General features: G+C 40.4%; 1 protein-coding gene and 1 long non-coding RNA gene across 22 annotated transcripts in view; one reads left to right on the top strand and one right to left on the bottom strand.

Moving 5' to 3' along the window:
- Nucleotides 1-20350, bottom strand: part of TENM3 (teneurin transmembrane protein 3) — a 1288912-nt gene that overhangs the window by 934477 nt on the left and 334085 nt on the right. The gene's annotated exons all lie outside the window — the stretch shown is intronic.
- On the top strand, nucleotides 4399-13419 carry LOC307224566. 2 transcript variants are annotated; one of them, XR_013842667.1, is made up of 3 exons: nucleotides 4399-4498; nucleotides 5622-5888; nucleotides 12834-13419. It is a non-coding gene; the product is annotated as an uncharacterized lncRNA (long non-coding RNA). The 2 variants fall into 2 exon arrangements; XR_013842668.1 differs by lacking the exon at nucleotides 12834-13419 and adding an exon at nucleotides 10041-10193.

Genomic DNA, 20350 nt, shown 5'->3' with positions numbered 1-20350 from the left:
TAAAACTGACAATAGTACAGTGAGAAATACTGTCTCGATGAAGCAACTTCTGCTATGTGGTATCGGGCTCTAGGGTTCATTACTTATCTGAGTTCTGTCTGAACAAATTAATTAATAGGTTAATTCTGTTTGTTTTCTCAAACTTTTGATCACAAGGGAAATTGTTTTATTGTTTTAGCTGCTCCCTGCTGTGCTGTTTGGTACAGTTTTAATACATCTATTTTTGTATTATTTTAACGTTATTTATATGTAAGCCATCTTGAACATTAATTGATGCAAAGGCAATGGATAAATCTTTTAAAACGAATAGTATCCATCCATGTGCAGCTGGGCTGTGAGTTTCCTCAAGGAATTCAGTGCTACAAATTGTACAGGACACGCATCCCTAAAAATTAAGTTAGTACTTAATATGATATACATTAGGTGGTCTAGCTGACTGCAATAACAACATATTTGTTTTTGCAAAGTGTGGCTGTATGCATGCATTCCTTTCTTCAATAAGACAGGCAATTTAAGATAGCAAAAAAGAAAAGTGTTATGCAAGGCAATTGTGTGGGAGGGGAGAAACATCTTAAAGTGTGGGGGAAATGAGTAGAATTGATCTAGAGCAGGAAAAGTCTTATGGCAGATTTCTGCCATCAGTTAATACAGAGGTGGGAACTGTGCCTGCCATATGTTTTGGACTCCAAATCCCATTAACCCTTGCATGGGTGGGGTGCAGGGATGATGGGAACCAGAGTCCAGCAATATCCTGGTGCCCCTTGCCTGACTTAACGTTTTATCTTATTAACAAAAGTATTAGGAATAATGATACATATCAATATAACATCATTTCATAATTACAAAGGGTTGTATCCAATGGCAGCTTTATCTTAGGAGAACAGGCTTCTGTTTGTTCAAACTGGAACACCCCCCTAGGAAGCCATGGGTTCATCCTAGATTCAAGCATCACCAAAACATCATCCTTTTCCTAGATTTGACAGCATTGCAGTCTTTGTTTTCCCATTGTGCTGCACTTTGTTAGCTATTGCTTGAAAAGACAGAGAACCTCAGAGTACAATGACATCACATCATATGCTTTGTATTACAGTGGTACCTCGCGTTACATACGCTTTAGGTTACAGACCATTCAGGTTACAGATTCTGCTAACCCAGAAATAGTACCTCGGGTTAAGAACTGTGCTTCAGGATGAGAACAGAAATCATACTCTGGCGGCCCGGTGGCAGGGGGAGGCCTCATTAGCTAAAATGGTGCTTCAGGTTAAGAACAGTTTCAGGTTAAGAATGGACCTTTGGAATAAATTAAGTACTTAACCTGAGGTAAAGGTAAAGGTACCCCTGCCCGTACGGGCCAGTCTTGACAGACTCTGGGGTTGTGCGCCCATCTCACTTAAGAGGCCAGGGGCCAGCGCTGTCCGGAGACACTTCCGGGTCACGTGGCCAGCGTGACATCGCTGCTCTGGCGAGCCAGAGCCGCACACGGAAACGCCGTTTACCTTCCCGCTGGTAAGCGGTCCCTATTTATCTACTTGCACCCGGAGGTGCTTTCGAACTGCTAGGTTGGCAGGCGCTGGGACCGAGCAGCGGGAGCGCACCCCGCCGCAGGCATTCGAACCGCCGACCTTTCGATCGGCAAGCCCTAGGCGCTGAGGCTTTAACCCACAGCGCCACCTGCGTCCCTTAACCTGAGGTACCACTGTATTAAAAGAAATGTTACTGAGCACCAAATAAGCATTAGGCTGAGCTGTAGTTTTCTGCAGCTGCCATGCGTTCTCTATAACATCTGTTTCCAGTCAAAGTAAACAGTATTGTCCTGCAATCCTAAACATGTTTACTCATTAGTGACTCTCATTTATTTCAATGGGAGTTACTTCCCTGTAAGCTTATGCTTGCATCTTCAAATAATAAACAGTGTTATGACATTGTAGTCAGGTTGAATAATATTCATATTAGCTATCTATGGAACCAGCTTGCATAAAAATCTATTTGGAATAAGTATTTTGAAAATGTCCCCAAGACAGGTTCAGACACATAAAAGCCAGCAATCCATTTCAGAATAGAGCTCAGATGTGAAATGTTATACTTTTATGACTTATTTAACATAACCAGTTTCCACTTGAAACATGAAATATACTCTTGTGTATTTGTGTGTGTTCAGAATGGGATTATATTTTCCTAATATTATTATTCTTCATATACATTTGCACTCTGCCACAAAACCACTTTACTGTGACTCTCTAACTCTAAAGACTCTGAAGTAGGAATGGATAAAAGAGTCCTAATCCAATCTGTGTTTCCTGCACATGAGTAGATCATCAAGTCCAACCATGGTTCATGTGGATTTTTAAAAAGGAAATATCCTTAAAAGTCTGCATGCTTTTAACAAATTTAAATTGTTTTTGGAGAACTTATGAGGGTTTCCCTGGTTATTTATTTATTTTTAAAAAACTTATCAATCTAGAATATATGTCCAATATTCACTGTTGTTTCAGAGTAAAAGCAATATATAATTGATCTCTCCACCTCACCACAATTTGCATTGTGTTTCCTTTGCGTGGAAATGAATGGTGTTGAAGAATGTAATTTATTATGGAAAATTCCATCACAGGTCACAGTGACACAAATAATGCAGTTTTTGTTGGAAGCTGAACTGCAGCAGAATGAAAACAGCAATGCATGTGATCAACACAGGTCGGAACAGAAACGATGTCTTCTTACATCCCTACCTGGATGATGATATGGAGAAAATGATGGCATGTAACTTTGGGGGGGGGGGTGAATCCATATATTTTTCTCAAAGTAGCTGAAAATGCCTTCCTTTAAAAAAAACAACAACAGAGAAGTTCTCAGGCCACCTCGTACTAATGTAAATTGGAACAAACCATGCTTTGGAACAGTGCATATACATGCAATCTAATCCACTTGTCTGTGCTTTGATCAGAGCATGATCTGTCAGATGTAGATTGGAGAGGGGGTTCACTCCAAATTGTGGATTGAACCAAAATTCTTCCCCATTCCTATTCTGAAGAGGTATGCCACAAATCTAGACACTGGCTAATGTTTTGCCACCAATTTCTTTAATTAAAAATATTTTTGTTTATGCCCTTAATAAAATGATACAGCACTGTTGTAACTTAGTGTGGTGTAAGATCATATTGATGCCTAAAAGGGTGGATTAATTTATATAAAAGATCAAGAAAGTAAGTTGTTTCTGGGTTATTGGCCTCTTAATCTTCTATATTAATTCAGGTAATGTACCACTACCACTATCTTCTATTTAATTATTTTTATTTATGTACCATTAAGCCCAGTTTTCATTACTTTTATTGTGGAAAGGGGATAAGTCCATTGTATTGGCGCAGCATTGTCATCTCATTTGCAATTCTCAAAAGACCCCTTTTCTTCCTGGAGAAATCAAATGACATAATCTCTGGCACTCTTTAGAAACCTTCTTTTTTATTTCTTTAATTAGGAGTTTTCACTAGGACCTCCTCCTTGAACTCTTAGCATTTTAATACACTTCTGCCTCACTAACCCGGCTGATGGTTTCAGAGTTTGTGCAGCACACATTCCTGATCTGCAAGAAAGCTGCTTTCTTCCAGGACTTTTCATATTCTGCCCTAATCCCTTGGTAATTACAAAGGCTCTCTCTGCAACAATAAGCAAGTCTGAGAGGAATTTCTGTTGCTGTCCTTCTCACAGAAAAACTCTGCTTGAGCATCCCAGTTAAATTTTCTTCCCAGGAGTCTCAGACTCAGAATACAAGTCTGCAAAATGCCAAAAGAGAGGCACTCAAAGGTTATCATGGAAACCTGGGTTGTGACAAAACTTTGGTTAAACAGGAGTGAGAAAAGAACGTCTCCTGACAAAAAATTGTTCAGTCAGGACGGGGTTAAATTCCAGTTCTAAAAGCTTTGCCACAAAGATGACAGCGCTTCAAAACATTTATTTAATGGCCGGCAACCATTTTCCTCAGGGCTCTTTTGTAACCTTTTCTGTATTGGTTTATATATAATAGTGTTATTTGGTACATTTACCTCAGGAGTGGGAAAACATTTTCAGCTTGAAGGCCGCATCCCCTTCTGGGCAACCTTCCAAAGGTCACATGCCAGAATAGTAGGTGGGGCTAAAAGCAAAAGTAGGTGGAGCAACAAATTTAAATTTTACCTCAGCACAGTAGGCTAGTTTCTATTCACACACTCTTCTTTATCCTCCATCTGGGCAGGCAAGAGCCATTATCAGAGTTCAAGGATACATTCCCGCCAACCAAAAACATTTGGGGAGTCCTTGATCTTGGGTGGGGGAGAGTAGAGAGGTCAGAGAGACCAGCAGCTCTGTATTCTTCTCCTGCACCTGAGGGTCCTCACGCTTGCATGAGGTGTGTGTGACCTAGTTAAATGGATGGAGAGATTCTGCTTCAAAAAGCCCACAGACAAACAGCTAGGTAATTTTTAAAAGAAGACATCTGAAGGCAGCCCTGCTCAGGGAAGTTTTTAGTGTATGATGTTGTGCTTTTGTTTTTTTACAATTTTTTGTTGGAAGCTGCCCAGAGTGTCTGGGACAACCCAGTCAGATGGGTGGCATATAAATAATATATTATTGATTATTGATTGTTATTATTACATGACATACACACACATGTAAAAAGCCTTCATTTCCTTCTTTCTAAATATAGATGATAGCGTGTACCTTTCTTTGAAAGGAAGGGCAACAGAAGGTGCCATAATTATATTTTTATGGGTATTTCAGGAGTGGGCAATGGTTTCCCCCCTCAAGGTCTACATTCCTTTGTGAACAAGCTGGCACTGGGCTAGGGATGCTCAAGAAATTTGATTTCTGTGAATTTTCATGCAAGGGGACCTGATCCACAATGACTAGCTCTAACATGCAAATAAACATGTGAGTATCCTTCATATTTCTCACTTCTCTAAATTTAGCAAAATAGCTTTTGGCTTAAAAAATATACAAAATTCCCGAAACAATGTATAATAAAAAACATTTCAGATGCAATTCTATGGTCTCTGAGGGTGGAAGAACCACCAAGAGACTCTCCCCCATATCTATTCGGTAACGGAATATGGCTAAATAAATAAATAAATAAATAAATAAATAAATTGTCCAGTAGCACCCCAGAGACCAACTAAATTTGTTCTTGGACAAGCTTTCATGTGTATGCACACTTCTTCAGATACCTCTGGCATGCACACGAAAGCTTATATGAAGAACAAACTTACCGGTAGTTGGTCTCTAGGGTGCTACTGGACAATTTTTTAATTTTTTTATATATTTCAACTGTGTCAGACCAACACGCCTACCACCTGAATCTAGAATACGGCTGGAACTTTTTAAAAAATAAAATGCTGGTACATGTGATAACAGGACAGTATGGATTTAGGGATGAGCATATGAGAAATTGACACGGACTAGCATGATCTGCCCTCCCTGCCCTAAATATTACCACCCAGTCAGCATTACTCTTAAGAATCTGGGTGCTTTCTAAGACTTTTCTTTCTCTGCTCAGGCAAGAAGCGATGACCCCCTCAATTCCAGAAAAGGGGAAGGCTTGAAAGCCAGGATTAGGTGTATGTTCTCAAATGGCTGTTCTCTCTCTTCTTGGGAAGGCTTCAGAAAGACCGAGAAGTTGGTCACAGACATCTCTCTCCACTCCAGCCACCACACTCAGTGGCTTCTGTCTGAAAAATGGCATTCTTCAGAAAGAAAAAGAAAAAAGGTGCAAAAAGAGTGACAAAACTGTTCATAAACCATCTCTTTCTATCTATCCACCAACAAGGAATATGTTACACTTGGAGGGGAGCAGAGGTCACATTCAGGAAGACTGTGAGCTGCACAGTGGATTGTCCACCTCTGGTTACACCTTCCAATACCAGGTAAAATATGAAAAACAAATCATGAGCCAACAGTGTGACGCGGCAGCTAAAAAAGCCAATGCAATTCTGGGCTGCATCAATAGGAGTATAGCATCTAGATCAAGGGAAGTAGTAGTGCCACTGTATTCTGCTCTGGTCAGACCTCACCTGGAGTACTGTGTCCAGTTCTCGGCACCACAGTTCAAGAAGGACACTGACAAACTGGAACGTGTCCAGATGAGGGCAACCAAAATGGTCAAAGGCCTGGAAACGATGCCTTATGAGGAACGGCTAAGGGAGCTGGGCATGTTTAGCCTGGAGAAGAGGAGGTTAAGGGGTGATATGATAGCCATGTTCAAATATATAAAAGGATGTCACATGGAGGAGGGAGAAAGGTTGTTTTCTGCTGCTCCAGAGAAGCGGACACGGAGCAATGGTTCCAAACTACAAGAAAGAAGATTCCACCTAAACATTAGGAAGAACTTCCTGACAGTAAGAGCTGTTTGACAGTGGAATTTGCTGCCAAGGAGTGTGGTGGAGTCTCCTTCTTTGGAGGTCTTTAAGCAGAGGCTTGACAACCATATGTCAGGAGTGCTCTGATGGTGTTTCCTGCTTGGCAGGGGGTTGGACTCGATGGCCCTTGTGGTCTCTTCCAACTCTATGATTCTATGATTCTATGAAATCAGTAACGCAGACTCACCTTCCCTGTTTGCTAAAATGATTTCTTGTGCTTTTTGTATATTTGGCATAGAAAAGAAATCACTTAATTGACTTGGACCTGGCTCTTCTCCCTATGTTAATCCCCTTTGGCTGCCTATCTGCAAGGCTAAGTCTCGAAGCATGAAAATCTGAGTTTTTCTATTATCTCTAAACTCAAAACCTCTTATTTTATTTTTAATGTTTTCCCATTTGGGGGAATTGATTATCTTTCACCCTCTAGCCGCAAAGAACATTCTAAGGAGTGAAATGATTTTAGAGAGAGTTATGTTACTAGGCATGGCCCACTAAATAGGTAACCATTTCCTCCCAATTATATTGTATGCTTGAATTCAACCAATTCTGCCCTACACAATCTGATTAATTTTTAATCTTGGAATTCAAGCAGCCTAAGAACATAGTTCTTCAGCATCTGTGGCCTTGTTGGTGAGAGGGGAAAGGTCAAGCTTATTTAATTGTATACAGTTGTGTTAAGAACTGTGAAATAACCACAAACAGAGAGATACAAACACACACATGATTGCTTCCAACCAATGCAACTAATTGTGGATACATCGGATTCAGGTTAAAACAGCGTACAAATTGTCAAATCACTTCATTTCTCTTATAGTGACTAGGCTGCTTCTTCTAATTTGCTGTGCTCTTGTGAAGCAGGAATCTGAAACCTTAGGGGAGGAAAGAAAACATACAAATGCTATTACAGTACACATTTCTAAGCAGCAGGAAGTCTGTAGTAAGTGTCAGATTGATCAGGATTTTACTCTCCATATAAACAACTGCTATCAAGTGTACCATGGGAAAAGGTCAGGCATTCATCTATGCTATAATATTTTTACCAATTTAGACTTAGACAAGACTTGATGGGGAATAAATTATTGAAAACTTTAAACTTGAACCACAAGTAGCTTTAAAAGCAGAACAGCCTTCTACTTTTACATCCTTTCCAAGGAACTTGGATTTGCCAATGTACATAAAAATATGATAGGCAAGCTTGAGAAAGATCTGCCGACATTCTGGAAGAAGTGTATTGGCAGCATATATACATTATAAACCTCAATATGCAAAAGTACCTATGCATATAAAACCACATGTAAGTAAGGAAGTGTGGATACTTGATTGCTATGAATAATGTGTAGCTGTTCAGCTTAATAAACTACAGGTTTGTAGAGGCGGGCAAGACCAGAGCTCATTTTGCCCTACGTCTTATTCAGAAGTGTGAACATCCACTTATCAGTCCCCTGAATATCAGCCTGTTGAGTTTACGTTACAACACAATACAAGCAAAATGTAGCTTTATTGCAGAAAGGCCATTGCAGACCAGTTACACAGTGTAGGTAAAGGTTTACAATAATATAATCGAAGGTGAGTAGTAGCATATGTAATGGAGCATAGAATAAATGGTTAAGGTGCTGTAAATGTGGAGAGTTCAGAAATGCAGGATTTCACTTCCAATAAGAAACTGCCATCTAATGTAGTTATGTTGTTATTAAATCATCCTATTGTATGGTGCACTCTTAGCATTGTAATTAAGCATAGAGTGGTAAACGACATTGATACATCTTAAGAACACTCCAAAGGAGCATGATGCATTAAATCCTTTATAATCCACATGCATTAAGGTCCCAGGATATCATTTACACCAACTTGTTTAAACACTTAGAAAAATAAATGCACACAAATTGCACACGTTTCAACAATTACAATGAAATAAGAGGCTTCTATGCATTACTTATGTGAAAACTTGCCTTTCCAAAACAATATCTGTCACTAAAAGTACCTGGAGGTTTACTCAATATTTATATGTTTAAATTCCTCATTATGATTTAAGGAAGAATGATAAGCCATAAACAGCAGTAGGCAACTTGTTTTAAAAATAATTGTATCCACTCAGAATGAATGAATCTGGTGATCAGTGATGTCAAAAAGACACTTCCACTTGCCACCATAAAAAGGTTACAGCTGAATGCCACATCATCTGCATTGCTTTTACACCATCACTTTAAAGTAGGAATGGGGAATCTGTGACCCTCCAGATTTTGCTAGGTCCCAACTCTCATCATCCCTGAGCACTGACCACACTGGCTGGGGCTGATGAGAATTGGTGCCCAAGAACATATGGATGACCATAGCTTCCTTTTACCTTCTTTACAGAATACAAGAGTGCTCTACCCTAGGACAATGCAACCTAAAATTCAACACTGCAAAATTATCAAAGTAGAGGGAAGTGGTTCTAGGGATAAACACTGAAAAAATATGTGATTGTTTTAGACAAATTTATTTAAGCTTGGTCACAGGCTAAATTGCAGTGGGGCATGGGACAAGAACTAGGGATTAGGGAGCAAACAAGGTAGCTATTGAGAAGGGATCTGAAGTAAGGAAGCTTGTAATTCATGTTGATAAAGAATTCTTAGCGTAGAGAAGAAATCAAAGGATATGTGTTATCAACATATGGTTAATTTTCTAATATTTTTGACTAAGACTTTATAGATATGTTTTTAACTCTGTTACACACACACACACACACAGAGAGAGAATGTGTTCCTGATTTATTTGTTTTTGGCCAACTTACATACAGCTCTTTCAGTTAATTCCACTTGTGTGAACCTTTAAACCTTATAGTTGTCAGGACTCAAAACTGCATTATATACTAAACCTGGCATCCTGTTCACTTGCTGAATGTTACCACCAAATGCTGTTCAAAGGCAGGAATTAAATGGTCTAGTGATGGCTTGCTTTTTCTGGTTTTTGTTTGTCTGAGGAGGTCGGTTTCCTGGTGGTCTCTACCACAGAATCACACTACTACTATTTGTGCTGTGCCTTCAGTTGCTAACCTGCTGCTTTTGAATAGGGTGGTGCCAAATTGCGTCAGGTTCTGTTCCCTTGCAACATTTCCTGATTCAAATTAGGGATTGCATCCTGCCTCCACAGCTTGCTCTCTCTTGCCTAAGCAAGAAACATCTTTATCTTGGAAAAAGGGGAAGCCTCAACAAAGCATGCAGTTGAATATTGATTAAACATTGGGAGAAACATCTTAATGGTAAGAATAGTTTGGTAATGGAACCAATGACTTAATGTGGTGGTGGGTTCTCTCCCGTGGAAGGTTTTGAAGCAGAGGCTCAACCGCCATGTTGGGGCTATCTAGATCTGAATTCCCTGTACCAAGCAGAGAGTTAGACTAGATCCCTTCCAACTCGATCATTTTACACCTGCCCACTATATCTCTTTCATTTCCTTCCACTGTCACTTCTTCCCTGTGCTGGCTGAAGAAAGTGGCTTATATATCCATGTGTTTCAGATGGAAGCAAAACAGCCCCTTCCTTTATCACCAGGCTGTGGGCACTTTGCTAGCTTCTACCAGCTGGAAGAATATGGTAGGAATGGGTGGTAGGAATGGGGGAGGAAGTTTGATTATTGCAGTGGACCAACTGAATCTGATGCTCCTGAACTTGCTTGCAGAATGATTCACTTCTCCAGAAGTCCCCCCCCCCCTCCAAGCTTTGGACTACTACTTCTTTCAGCTTCCACTGGCATGGTCAATAAGCAAGGATAATTGGAGCTGCAGTACAACATAGCTGACAAGTATATGCTTGGGGAAGACCTTCTTAGTAACTAAAGAGAATATATACAGACACAGCATAAACATGGGGTACTTAGCATTGCTAAAGCAAAGACTATACCCCAACAACAAGCTTGATGCAGCACTCGCCACTAGTATGAATATGCAAAGGATTCTACACATTTACAATTTCTAGTCTGCTAAGTAACATGAATTCAGCCAAACAAATATTAAATAGAAAGGTTATGAGAATAATAGAGGTCTTTGCCTAAGGCACATTTCTAACTCACATTAATATGAATGAAAGTTAACCATGGGCCAGAAGAGAAAGAATACATTGCTGTGTGTGTATGGAGTCTCTGAATATTTCATTTAAATATATATTTTTTAAAAAACGTCTAGTTTATCAGAACAAAGACCAGATTCTGTTTTAGAATTACTGAGGCGCAAGATAGGACCAGGAAAGTTCACCCGGCCATGTATATTTTACTGCAAACATGTCATTTTAGACATCTTTCAAAGCTGTATGTGAATATGAAAAGCAATCCTACTGAGGTATTCTTTGCAACTCCTCATTGACATATTCATGCAATGTAAAATCAATCAAAAACTGAGGAAGCATTTTATGGAAGTGGGGTGGGGGTGGGGAGATGGCTCCAAAAAAGCCATCTCCAGGATTTAAAGTGTATAAAATATCAGTGGAAGCTGGCTTTTCTCTCTTTAAAATCTCAGCTTTAGATGAAAATTGAAACAAATATTGATTTTTTTATTACAAAATCCTTAACTATTAATGGAACATTTCCCATGCCATGCTGATGGATCCAAATTAGTGTACCAATTATTCATAATCAAAATAACATAAAATACACAAGGACTTTTTCTTCTGTTCTGCTAGGAAAAGGTTAAATCTAAACTGGATAAGGTTTGAGTCAAAATGTGGAACAGTACAAATCTGCCAAAAATCTAATGTCATATTTCTAGAAATGTAATATTTTGCCTTCTTGCATGTAAGAGTTTGCATGCCAGCTTTGCACTTTAGCCAGGATTATAATATTAACATAATGTGACTTCTGGGGTGCAAAATATTTTGTCATAGAATTGTAGAGTTGGGAGGGACCATGAGGATCATCTAATCCAACCCCTGCAGTGCAGGAATTTTTTGCCCAACATGGGAAATTGTCACTTCTCCATAATGAGGAGTCTTAATTCTAACTTCGTGTCAAACAAACTTTTTTCCTTCCACATACACAGCAGCAGTGGGAGACATTTTTTGTGGTGCAATTACATGCAACTAGGAAAGTGTGTGTGAATACTGGTAGTCTGTTGGCAGAGTTGATTGTGCCAGTCATTCCAATCTGATTATCACTCTACCTCCCAGAACAGTTTTGGTTGGTTTGGAAAGACACACATGATCAGCCCTGTCCACACAGCTAGAATATTTGTATACACTTCGTTGTTTGATTATATTTTCTTCATGATTGACTATTATGAAAGCTTGCCTTGAGGTTGCTTTTGGGAATCAAAAGCAAGATAAATGGTTTTATAAAACAAAACAAACATGTTCCTGGAGGTGAAGTGAAAGAGTGCTTATGTGGAAAGTCTGTGAATCTGGGCTATAAGATTGTGTGGAAAGTCTGTGAATCTGGGATATAAGATTGTGTTAAGGAAAGTAATTTTAAAAGAATTATGTATACTTTGAACATTGTTTGCAATTGTTGTTTTAAAGACTGCCTATTTTAAACTAATAAGTAACCAGCATGTTTTAAATTTCCACAATACAGTCAATATTTTATAGTACAGTCATGGCAACAGGAGTTAACTATCTGCTTGGTTGCATAATGTTTCATATAAGCATTTAAAAGTATGTGTTCGTAAATAATCTAAGGAGGCATACTATGAATTATTATTTTTTTGCCTTTTCTTTCTGTCTAGGTATAGTACACTGTAAACCCCAGTGTAACAAACTTTATAGCTTACCATATCAAAGTTTATCAAAGTTTACTTTCTTTATCATTTACTACTGTATTGGATCTAGCAATATTTTGGCAGCCTAAAATTACACTAGTCTGACCTTGACATTAGTATTCAACAGCACTGATGGAAGAATGACAGCTTCTCCATCCTAGTGGGTGATTTTGCAAGCTTTTACCTTCATGACTATGGAGTTTCTGTCAAACGTGCTTCCAGCTGAATGATCACATTCTTTTGAATTATGAAGTGGCTGCAAACTGTGCTAATTAGGTCCATATTGATGTCACTCATAAGGATTAAACAGCCTTAATAGCCTTAAAGTTATATAAATATGTCTAATCTTAATACACCATTATCTCTTGCTTGTATTTCATTTAGGAACACAATTAAATAGCTCAGAAAATGTATGCTCAGAGGTTTAAATTCAATTTTTTTTTAAAAAAAGGCTATTGAAGGAGAGATACTTTTTTAAAAAAAACTTGCATAAGTAACAAATAACAGTATTATTAACATTGAGAATTATTAATAATAGTTTAAATAGAATAAAAGCCAATGTATCTAATCAGCTACCATATATGATATTGTATGGCATGTTCGTGGGGTTTAATTTTTTTGATGTAGAAGTTCGGGGGGTGTGGTGCATGTATTGGCAGCGAAATATTTTCATGTATTCTTTCATGCCTTGGTTTCCTCTGTTTGATCCCTGAAAACCATTCATGAAGGCAAGTGGGCAGAAGAGGACCTTCCATCACCTCCTCCCCACTACAGCTCCTTTGGCTCCTGAAAAACCGTACCTGAGAGTTGGAGGAACCCACAGAAGGTGCCTAACAGATTTTGGGCAATTCACCCCTTCCCACAAGCTTCCCCATACAACAACCCACCGTGTTCAAGATGGTCCCCTGATCCTCAGGAGAAGCTTTTTGATGGCACAGGGATTTCAGATGAGAGGAAAGGTGAGAAAGTCTTATCTCACTTCAATGAGCATTGCTTAGGGTCCAGCTGCTTCTCTGCCACTGCACTGACACCATTTTTCACAGCATGATCCCAGAGAATTTAAATAAGATGCATCATCAAAATCCAATGAAAAATAGGCTAACATTTTCTATCTTTCTCAATAGATGTTGGCTAAACCTCAGAAGTTTAAAACTGGAATGTATCAAAAATATGTATTATTGCTCATTCTATGACCCATTCAAATTGTGTCCAGGGCTAAGGGACCATATGTTATGCTTTGAAGCCAAGAGGAATTGAGTGGTTCAGAACATTTTTGTGTAAGTAAGGAGCATGCAAATATCACACGGTTTGTTCAACATAAAAAAGGTAAAGGTAAAGGTACCCCTGCCCGTACGGGCCAGTCTTGACAGACTCTGGGGTTGTGCGCCCATCTCACTTAAGAGGCCAGGGGCCAGCGCTGTCCGAAGAAACTTCCGGGTCACGTGGCCAGCGTGACATCGCTGCTCTGGCGAGCCAGAGCCGCACACGGAAACGCCGTTTACCTTCCCACTGGTAAGCGGTCCCTATTTATCTACTTGCACCTGGAGGTGCTTTCGAACTGCTAGGTTGGCAGGCGCTGGGACCGAGCAGCGGGAGCGCACCCCGCCGCAGGGATTCGAACCGCCGACCTTTCAAATCCCTGCGGCGGGGTGCGCTCCCGCTGCTCGGTCCCAGCGCCTGCCAACCTAGCTGTTCAACATACCCAGATCCAAAACATTTTTGTCAGTCAACCACTAGATAGCTTTCTATAGGATTCTTCCTACAAAGGTATTTGCTTTAAATGTATTATATATTGTGTTTGCTGCTGGATAGGATCCTATATTAAAGTGTTGCCACAAATAATTTAGCACAGTTGGTAGTTCATAGCTGAAAATGATAACAATATATACTATACTTTTCACTGTAAAGAGAAACCAAGGCAAATATTATCCCAACCAATGTTTGTCACCCAGACACAGGAAGCAGGGCAAGACAGCAGTCACAAGGTTTAAAGGTTAGAGTATGCTCTATTTAGAGCAAAGGGGTGTCTACTCAATTCTGATCAGCTGGCTACTCTAGGCATTTAAAGCTACCAGTGCTCTAGTGACGCCATCTGAAATAGAAATGAATGATGAAATGGTCACACCTCTCCTACAGTGATTCTAAGACACCCTTGCTGGTAAGAACGTCATGCAGCAATTTTGGTAAAGATAAATAAACCTTTTACCATGAATGTATTTAATGGCAAACTGCTTGGTCACATTCATAAAATCAATTTATTATGTAAAATCATGAGATAAAGATCACTATTCCATCTCTAAACCACCTATATCAGCGTAGCCCAGAGGATTCTAAGTTTGGTATGTTTTGGTTTTACTTTCTCCTTTAGGAGATACTTAGCTGCATTTTAGTGTGCACATTATTCCAAATGGCAGCATAATAGAATAATTAATCATTTCTGCACACAAATGTGATCAAGTTCCACTCCCACCCACCCAATGTTACTAGGGCCTTGAGTTCTTGATACAAATAAAATGGAGATGTAAAAGAGACAGTGTAAACAGAAACAGCCACTTGCTCCTCTTCCTTCCAATCTTTCTCACACAACTTCAAATCCGGTTTCACTTGAAATTTAGGGATATGTGAAATCCCTTCCAACAACTCTATAACTGAGTTTAAGGTTCAGTTTTCTGCCCCAAATCCAACTGCCCTGAGCATGAAGCCATACTGGGATGAGTAGTGACTGAGTGATCATTAATAAAGTATTAATAAAAGGTCAAGGATGTCAGAAGCCCAACAGTTACCTAGAAACTGAGATGGTGGCTACAGTGTAACTGACAGAGGATCTTGCCCTAGTTCCTGTCTCTGACCTGATCCTGGTAATCACTGAAAGTGAGTGTGGCTGGAAACAGCCCACTGAAACAGATCTCATAGCACCCATAGCACACCCAACCAAAGTCATGACCCTAATTGGTGCCTTCTCCCCAGCTCAAGAAACCAAATGCCTCCCACATAACATCAGCAGTCCAACAACAATTCAAGAGTTTGTAGGGAGACCATGAAGCATAGGAAAAGTGCCCATCTTTAGATGACAGTTGGCTCTTAAAAAATTCCAGCCTCAGTTCACTCCCTTTTTGATTCTATGGTTCTGTTATTACTGTTTGTCAGATTATTATCCTGCCCTTCCTTCCAAAGGAGCCCAGGGCAGTGGGCAGAATTTAAAATATCCAGAAAAAAGCATAGGACATGCAATCTAAACACACAACTAAAATAATTCCGTGGTTGAATCCTGTCATCAAAATGCCTGGTCAGAAGAAGGCATCTTACATTGACCCTGAAAGACTATTGTGGATTGCAAAAGAAGGCTGGAACACAGTTAATTAAAATAATAATAATAATAATAATAATAATAATAATAATAATTACCACCCTTCATCCGAAGATCACAGGGCAGTTTACACAACAAAAATACAAAAATATCTAGCACAAGAACAAACATAAACAAACCCCCCCCCCATGTAAAAGGCCATAGATTCTTTAATTAGCCAAAGACCTGGGAGAAGAGGAATGTTTAGCTACCACCCAAGCTTTTCCAAGAGGGGAGCCTGGATGTGCTCTCCAGTAATGACTCCACCAGCTCCCATCCCTTTCACCCCATTGCCATGGAAATCACAGGAGTGACAGCTGCCATGGCAACCCTACAGGCTTTGAAGTCCTTCTGCTCCTCCTCAAGTTCTGCTGCTCTTTCTTCTGCACATGCTTTGCAGAAATCTCCCTACTCAGTTCCAAGTATCTTTAGTTAAAAGGATCTCAGAAAGCAAGGCAGAGAAAGGACTTAGTATGAGACCTTGAAAAGACACAGCCAGGCAGTCAGAATAAACAGCACTGGTCAAGAAGGACCTGTGGTCTCAGCTGGTATAAGCCAGCTTTATATATTCACTACCTGCAGAGACAAATAAAAAAGAGAGAACTGTGTCTGTCATGATTTGCTTGAGGACTTCCTGGACAACACTGAACATTTGGCATGCTACAGTTGGAAACAAAATGTTGCACTAGATTAACCTGCATATTTCAAAGAATAGGATTCTCAGAGCTAGAGAGCAGTGAAAAGGAACCTCTCTTAAATATCTCTACTATCCAATTTGATATGAAGAGGGGACTGTTGAAACTGTATTTCTCAGTTGTATAAATTGCAGGCAGAACTTTTGGTTATATCCAGAAGGCTGTAAGCAGGTTTTTCAGAGCCTGAACCTCTATAAAAGTAAAGGTAAAGGGACCCCTGACCGTTAGGTCCAGTCGCAGACGACTCTATTAATTAACCACCCACATTAATAGCTAGGAGGCATTGTAATCTAAGACTGTATAGTCTTCAGAATACCTATATGTAGTGGGCACTGTAACCTCAGCTCTTTAAAATCTAGGCATGCAGTATAGGATTGGAAACCACTATAGGATTGCAAAAGATATCGAACATAGGACATATGAATCCTACTGCCCACACTCTGCCTCCATCAGGAAACAATAAACATAATTAATGCAGCAATCTCTCATTTTCTAACATTTTCTTTAAGTGATTTGAAACAGCACCTTGTTAGTCCCCAGTGGTCCTATCGTTCTAAAGGTTAACTCTGTAATATTCACTTCAGTTAGGAAGATCTTCCTTACATCACATCAGTCTCTCTTTCAATTTCAATAATCAGACAGTCTGTTGAGTGTGCCAGCCCTGACCAAGTGTGGCTTTAATGTAAGTTTAAATCACAACAAATCTGCAGTTACCAAAGATGGAGTTTTGTATGCACAAGGTTTTTGAAAATAATGGAGTCTTTGTGCTAGAAACAGTTCAAGAAAGAGCAAATATGGTAAAGAAGAATTCAAGTGCAACCTGTGTTCATCTGTGGCGCAAAAGGCTTGGGCATAGAGGCTTTGGGATTATAGCAGACCTGCCAAAGAAAGGTTTGGTGAGAAGAATGGAAATTAAACCTAGCAAAGTTGACCTGAATAGTGAAATATGTGAAAGTGGTTTGTTGAGGAAGAGAACAAGACCTTCTATCCCCAAGCAAAGCCAGAAAAGTTCCACAGAGCCTTTGCAACCTATTCGTACTGATATATGTGGTCCAATTCAACTGATGCCTCATGAGGAAAAACAACAAAATGTGAAAATGACTTTTCTGCTTGTATATGTTGATAACATAATTTTGGTTACTGAAGAACAAATATTGTACCAAAAAAATGAGATTTTTTGAGAATTTACATGCTATATTAAAATTTATTAATTCAAATTAGGCACATTGAGAAGGGGATTGTAAGAAAAACACTGGGGCCTAATTTGAATAGTAGAGTGTTTATAGTACAATCAAACCTCTTCTTACGTCTCTCTCCGCTTGCGTCCATTTCACCCAACGTCTGCAGCAAACCAGGAAGTAACTGGAGGGTTTGCCGCCGGTCGCGCATGCGCAGAAGCAGCAATCACCACCCGCGCCTCTCCCAGTGACCTGTTTCGACCTCCGGACAGACCTCTGGAACGGATTATGGTTGCAGGTAGAGGTTTCACTGTAGTTTATAGGTGTATATAAACTATATATTGTAATATATTGTAAACTATATATTGTAATGGCACCACAGTCTCTGCTGTGCCTTGTTCCAAAGGAGACACAAACTTGGGGTAAGCCCTTCTCGCACTGAGTGGAGATGGGGTGTTGTGTAACACTATTTTAGATGCATGGGATGCATTCTAAACATATAGAATATGTATGTGTGTATGTAATGTACTTGTTACACTAGAAAGGTGCAGGCAGAAATTGTCAAGTAACCTTCCAACCCTCTTCTGGTTTTCTCACCCAGCCCAGCTCTCATATCCAAAATGAACTAGGCAGACCAAAGCGAAATACACTAATTTCAGCAAATCTCTATGACATAAATCTGAAGCACTCTTTTTAATATATTTATATATAGAGGGTGGGAGTTAATTGTTTGCTTTGATTTCAGAATGAACACATCCCATGCATCTTGGGGAACTGTTGCATATGGTATAATTACTTTCCCCTGCAGAGTGACACCTTTCGCTTATATGGACGTAAATACAATGTATCACCCTCTCATGTGGTGTTGCCACAGCTAAACAGGAGACAGGCACAGGGAAGTTCACCAAAGCTTTTTTTCCTGGCAGGGGTGTGGGAAGGGGTGTGTGGTGGGTGCGGCCACCCCAGGTGTCACCAGTGAGGGGGTGACAAAATGACCCAAATATGAGGTTTGGTTTTGTTTTTTTTAAAAAAATGGGCTCACGAAACCTTTTAGTTCAGTTCAGAAACGTAATGTAATGCAGCTGGCACTAGGCGCCTGCCCATCGCCTCTCCCTCAGCTGCCCTACAGCTGAGGGGGAGGTTGTGGAGAGGCTCCACGCAGCGCCCCTGCCTTGGCTCACCCCCAGTGGCGGAACTTCATGCTCCAACACCGGGGGCCGGAGAGCAGGTAGGGGTGGGGCTGGTGCATGTCCCGGGGGTGTGGTGTGCATGCTCGGGGCGTGTCGCGTAGCCTGCAGAGTTGTGGCATGCATCCTGGGGGCGTGGCACGCCGCTTTGAGGGGCGTGGTGCCCAGCGCAGGCAGCGGGGCAGCCGAAATGGAACCTCACTGGGATCGCACTGCCAGGGGCGATGCGCTCCCCCAGCACCCCTCTTCCTCCACCAGTGCTCGCCCCACCCCGTGGGTGGCTCTTCTTTCTCTTGCTTCATCCCCCTTCATTCCACCCTCTTGCCTGCCTACCATCTTCGCGTTGCTTCCATCTTCCCCCTAGCTGTCCTCCTTCCTTTGCTCTTGGAGTTCTCCCCACTCCCTTCGCTGCTCCCCACCCCCACATCTCTTTGATCTTCTCTCCCCTCACCCATCCCTCTGCAGCACACCCCATCTGGTTTGCTGGAGGAAAGAAGTTGGAGGGCACGCGCCCTGTCCAGTCAATTGCAGCAAGGGCTGCATGCGGCTCTCTCCCTTCTGCCCCAGCTGATGTGCGCACCACACTGGGCACCAGAGCAGCTAGCTGGACCACTGCTTCCCGGAATTACCTATAGCACTCTGGCTACTTCCCAGGCTGTGTGGCAATACAGGAAATGGGACAACTGAAATCATGGCTCATTCAACATCAACATACCCTCTTCTGGAAACCTGAGCAATGGTGAGTGGAATGGAACACAAGATTTCTGGTGTCACTAAGTGGTGCAGGAAAAAGCCATGATAAAAGGCTCTCATCCGTTAACGGGTTTGCTGTGAAAAGTTTACTGGTTATGGGATGGAACATGTTGTTATACTTTTTTTAAAAAGTTAATATATTTCAAATTACCTGTCTCATTCTACTTTGGAGGGCCCTCATAAGCATAAATGTCTGTGCTGCAAAGTGAGATGAGTAGTGATTAAGACTAAGTGGATCTTGTTAATTCAGCAACACTTTAGAATAATTGAACATGAATAAAATGGTAACATTAAAATGAACTTCTGGAGGAAGTACATACAAATCCACATTAGCTGCATATTAAGTTCATCATGACTAACATTATTACAATTAAAACAAAGATGATAAAATAATGACTGGCTACTTATAATTGCGTTGTTACTATTTCTAATCTTGCCACTAAGTAGTAAAATGTGTTTTTTTTAAAAAAAGAGAGCGAATGGGAAGACAACAGTTGGAACTTTCCTTCATCAGGAGTCAAATTCGCATGAACCTGCTTGATTATCAAGGTCTTAATTAGAGGCACTGCTCAGAGTGTTTCCATTTTCTGAGGTAAGATTAATGGCAGACAAAGAAGAAAATGAACTTTCTGGTTGGGCTGTCTTGCGACTCTTCTGTCTCCTCAATTTGCCAAGCAGAGTTAGCCGAAGACAATGAGTAGTGTTTCAAACTCCTTGATCAGATTTTTGGCTTTTCTTATTTACTTGAAGCTGTTTTAAAACTGTTTTAAATAATGCTACATTTGTTTTGTCCCTTCTGGAATTCCAGAGTATGAGTGTTTCCTCAGGAAAGGAACATGTGCCCTGGGTCTCAGCGAAGCTAATTTCTTTAAATGAGGGAAATTAGCAATAAGCAAACATCCCTTACCAATCCTAAATGGGCTTGGCATTTAATAGTGATTTAATTGTGGGATCATTTGATCAATATTTGACTTTTTGCAATTTTACCTTGAAGTTGATTTTGTCTCTATGAAGATGACTGGGTACAGATGCCCTCTTACCTAGACTCTGCTGCAAATATTTGAAACAGTATCTATGCAAGCAGAA

The sequence above is a fragment of the Podarcis cretensis genome (genome assembly GCF_951804945.1).
Source record: "Podarcis cretensis genome assembly, chromosome: 9".
Taxonomy (NCBI): domain Eukaryota; kingdom Metazoa; phylum Chordata; class Lepidosauria; order Squamata; family Lacertidae; genus Podarcis; species Podarcis cretensis.
The sequence above is the reverse complement of the archived record's forward strand: the minus strand, read 5'-3'. Positions and strand labels throughout refer to the sequence as shown.